Here is a 5,268-nt window from a genome sequence, read left to right as displayed (position 1 = left end):
TGGAGGAGGCCATGGCAACCCACTCCAGTGTTCTTGCCTGGAGAATCCCATGGACAGAGGAGCCTGGCGGGTACAGTCCATGGGGTTGCAAAGAGTCAGACATGCCTGAGCACACACGCATTAGGATTCCACACACAGTTTCTGAAATATGTTCACGCTGTGTTTATTGAGGTGGAACATAAGAGGACTCCAGGGGTATTTGGGGTTTCAGGAATAAAATGATGCATTTGCATGCAGTGCCAAATTTACTCACATGTATTATGGAGTAAAATCTCATATTTTTAAACAGAAGCAAAAGCTTGTGAAGAAATACCATCCTTTATTTGGGCTGCTTTACCAGACCCCGTTAGATTTGAGTTCAGGCTCATCCTTTCCTCCCCTGCTAAGGAGAGGGACAGCTTTGCTGGAGAAACTTGTAAATACTGAGTCAAAGGATTAAGAAAATGCAGCTAATTCTAATTGAGGGATATCTTTATTAGTCAACACATTTCAACGCTGCTTTAGGTGAAAAACTTGCCTTTGATTATACAATCCAGATTCCAGCCTGGAAATTCAGAGCAAAATCCTAACTAGCACATTTTAGGCATGCCAGAACCAAAGTCTTTATTATGTTAACAAAAGTAATTACAAAATCCAGCAATCCAGAAGTTAGCAGACTATCTAAAATGCACCCACCCTCATTTAATAAGCATAAAAACTATTTTATGGATTTTCTTTTTGGTGCAATGAGTCCCAGCTTTCAAATATTTCAGAACATATCATTTCTGCTTGTTGTTCACAATACCTGATTGGTATGAATTTGCAATTATCCACAAGATAAAGGCAAAGGGAAAGAGAAGAGAGGATAAAATAGTATACTTTCTAAACAGTGCAGTAAAGAGGATTAGGCCATCATTCATCATATCTCTTGGAAAAAAATTGTTTACTTTCAGTTATATCACTTAATAATACCATTAACTTTACATTTGTCTTTTTTTCTTTTTTTTTTTTTTTTAACTTCAAGTCCTCTTTATCACCATTCCCAATTCCAGGGCCCAAATCAAGTCCTTCTCGGTAGTAACTGCTACAGAGCAGATCTCCCGTTTTCATTCCTGTGAGGTTTGTATGTTTATTCCTTAGTACATGTGAGGTCTTAGGAGGGGTCAGTATGAATATACTCATACACTTCTGGTTTTTCAGCAGTGTCTTTAGGATCTGTTCAGATGTAGAGGCATGTGAATTCCTTTTAACGGCTGGATGTCCTGTGTCCTCACATGCAGGTTTATCTGTGATTCTGCCTTCCCCCTTTGGATGGAGACGAAGGTGTTCCCACAAGTTCCTCTGCTGGAGTGCCCAGTGCCAGGCTAAGGTTTGAGGAATGAGAATGCGTTTTGTTAAAGGGGACGATGTCCTTAAGCTGGTTGTTTCTGAATGGAAAGTGCAGGCCAGATTAATATGGACCCAGAAAATTGTGGAAGGTTTGTGGGGGAAGAACACTGAGCTTTGCGCACGTTCAGGATTGGCTGAGATAGGGTTGAATTTCATTAATAAAATGAATGTGAAAGGTAAAGTGGTTTAGAACCTGAATCTGGTTCTCTAAGAGAACAAAGTTTTCTTAAAATACTGAACTGTTTTTGGTAATTGTGAATTTCTTTAAGTGATCTCTATTTGCCAGTGAGATCTTTTATTACCACTGGTTAAAGTTTTTTTATATTTTGATAAACTTCCCCTCCTGGGGTTCCTGTTACATCCAGATCTGGGATCCTCGGCCCCTCAGCTAATTGGAGGCCCTTTTCCTTATTTTTTTTCCTGCTGGGCACACTGGCCTCACCAGGGCAGCTGCTCCAACAAACACACATACACACATTTAGACAAACACATGCACACTCACTCCCAAAGGCCTGTGGGTGAGCAGAAGGCAACCAGAGACAGTAGACGCCTCTTCCAGTGTGGGGGCCTCCCATCTCAAGGGAGTTTCTGGACTTTCTGCTTCCTTGAGTGTGGAGTCCAACCAGAGAACCAGGCAAGGGAAAGAACGAGCTGGGGGGTGCAGGCCAGGCTCTGGAAGGACAGGAGGGACGTTCTAGGGTCAGTTTATAATCATCAAGCTCTCCCCTCTATCCCTTTTTTTCCTGGATATAGAACATGAAAAACTCAGCCTTTTGCAGTGGTCATTGGGGGTTCCCATGTGGACAGAGGGGCTGTCATCAAGGATCCCAAATCCCACTGCAGGGACTGGACTGGAGAGGGTGGCATTGCTGCCAACATACTGATTCAACACAAATTCCAGAAAGTAGATGTGGACTAAAGAAGCTGACCCATATTGCTCGCAAGTCATTGCCAGGAGGAAAACTTAAGTTTTAAAAGGGCAATAAAAAAAACCTCTTTAAAACATAGTAAATCCAAGCAGAGCAGAAAGGGCCCGAAGTTCCCAAATCCCTGTGGGTCCTACCTCAGCCCGCCTGAGAGTCTGCCCATCTGGGCCTGAGAGCTTGGGGCAATTGGCCGGAGAGGTTCACTGGGGCGAGGCAGGCAGCGTGCCTGCTTACAGAGCCCAGCACGGGGAAGCAAGCTGGCTGCACCCGCCCTGGAGGGCTGGGCTACTCGAGTTTGACCTTGGCTTCTGACCCACGTACTAGGTCCATCTGAAAGGCTGAGTTAGACACCGCCCACCCTCCCAGGAAGCGAACCCTGCCCCCAGCAGCCGTTTCCAAATGACACCAGGGACCCTCCCACTCTCTGCTTAGGGTCCCCAGAAACAGCAGGGCTGAGGGGAGGTCTGAAAAGCAGTGGAGCGTTTTCATGGGCAGGTGGGACTTGAGGTCAGAGAAGAGCGCCCATGGAGGCCCTTTGTCTCAGCTGCGTCCCCACAATGAGCTGAAGACAAAGGAAAAAACGAGGGAGGGTTGAATCGTGTACTTTCTAAATAGTGGAGTTTAGAAAGTGGAGTTTCTAAACAGTGAGAGGCTTAGGCCTCTATTCATTAAGTACTTAAAAAAAAAAACTTTCAGTTTTATCACTTTAAATTATACCAATAACTTAACATTTGCCTTAAAAAAAAAACAAAACTCCAAATTCAAGTTCTCTTAAATACCACTCCAAACCCCGAGGTCCTTCTTAATTCTAACTGCTACAGGGCAGACCTCCAATCTGTTCCTTACACTTTTAGATCTGTATGCTTGTTCGTTAATACACATGAGGCATTTCCTCCTAATAGAGATCGGGATGAATATCCTCATGCACTTTGAGCTTTGTCAGCAGTGTCTTTAGGATCTATTCAGATGTACAGGCATGTGAATTCCTTTTAACTGCTGGATGTCCTTGTCATCACATGCAGGTTTATCTGTGATTCTGCCTTTGTCCTATGGGTGGACATGAAGGGTCCCCGCCAAGTTCCTCTGTTATAAACAACGCTGCAATAATGCTTTACCCAGCGCCAGCTTGAGCTGGAGGGCTGTATAGCAGCAGTCGGGAATAGTGGGAAGAAATAGTTTATCAAGGACTTTCAGAATTTCTTTCTCATGGTGCTAATTAGCAGGCTTTAAGTGAGATGACTTTGAAGTCTGCACCACGCTCTCCTATCCGGCAGGAACAGACTGCTGCCCACCTCTCCACCTCTGCCGTCACGTGCCTCCTATTTCCTGGTAGGTACAAGAAAAACATAATCACATTTAATTTCCATGAATGTTGCCAAATGTTTGTTCCAAACTTGATTGTTTTTTTTCATCAGCCTTTAAGACAACTGTACCTTGGATTTTCTTCATTTTCCCTCCCCTGACCTCCTGAGACTCCTACGGAGTTTCTCCCCCTCTACCTGGCCCTGGGAGCTCACTCCTCTCAGATCTCATCCAGTTGCCTGGCTCCATATTTATGCCAATGAACCCAGCCCCTCTCTGATGCCCTGTCCACACAGCGCACCTCTCCCTGTGAATCTTGGCTGGGTCCAGGTTATCTGTTCACAAATGATTCATCTCTCCAGTTGGCCTGGGCACACCCTTTCTCCCCCGCACACCCCAACTTCCTTCACGCCTGCCTCTCCATCTCAGTTAAGGGCAGGGGAACAGCCAAGTACTAGAATGTCTTTCCAGTCCCTCCCCCATTACAATGACTGATGCTGCTGCTGCTGCTAAGTCGCTTCAGTCGTGTCTGACTCTGTGCGACCCCATAGACGGCAGCCCACCAGGCTCCCCCATCCCTGGGATTCTCCAGGCAAGAACACTGGAGTGGGTTGCCATTTCCTTCTCCAGTGCATGAAAGTGAAAAGTGAAAGTGAAGTCGCTCAGTCATGCCCGACTCTTAGCGACCCCATGGACTGCAGCCCACCAGGCTCCTCCATTCATGGGATTCTCCAGGCAAGAACACTGGAGTGGGTTGCCATTTCCTTCTCCAGTGCATGAAAGTGAAAAGTGAAAGTGAAGTCACTCAGTCGTGCCTGACTCTTAGTCTGTCACATATATTCATACTTGTTTATAGGTTTAAAAAAAAGTCAGCCACTCTCCACCCTAAGAGCCACCCCTAGCCCAGGTCGTGTTCCCCAGGCCCCCACCTAGGTCACCCACACAATCTCCGGCCAGCTTCCAGTCCCTGACTTGCCTGGGAATTTTGTCTTTGCCCTCAGTGTCCCCAGAACGTCCCTCCACACAACACATCTGATGGCACCCCTCGGCTCTCTTCTTCCAGCCATGCAGGCCTCACGATGTTGCCTCTATACTTTTCGATCCAGGGGTGTCTCTCTCCGCCCGCTCCTCTCCTTCTAAGGTCCAGCAGCACACTAGGCAACCAGAAAGGCTTTCAAAGTCAGGACCTTCTCCAGGCAGCTCTCCAGGACATCATGCTGCCCTTAACCTCAGCGTAGGACACCCTGAAGACCATCTTCCTTTGTCAGTTACCAGCCCTCCTAAACACTGCCTCCTCTAGGCAGCCCACCCAGTATCAGCACCCACCCCACCTGGGGGAGAAGATTAAAGCCCCAATCCAGAGTCACTGGGGGCCTCCGGGGGCTGGATGTAGGCCTTGGGGTTTGGCTGGGGCCCTTGTTGATTGGCTGGGGCCCTTGTTGATTGGCTGGGGATGTTGTTGACTTACTGGGGCCGTTGGGGATTGGCTAAGGTCGTTGGGGTTGGCCAAGGCTGTTGGGGATTGGCTGGAGCCGTTGGGGGGGGGGGGGGTTGGATGGGGCCCTTGGGGATTGGCTGGGGCCGTTGGGGATTGGCTGGAGCCATTGGGCGTTGGCCGGGGCCATTGGGGATTGGCTAGAGTTGTTAGGGCGGGGGGGGGGGGGGGGCGCGG

Source organism: Bos indicus, chromosome 22, assembly GCF_029378745.1.
Source record: "Bos indicus isolate NIAB-ARS_2022 breed Sahiwal x Tharparkar chromosome 22, NIAB-ARS_B.indTharparkar_mat_pri_1.0, whole genome shotgun sequence".
NCBI lineage: Eukaryota > Metazoa > Chordata > Mammalia > Artiodactyla > Bovidae > Bos > Bos indicus.
This window is presented reverse-complemented; position numbering follows the sequence as displayed.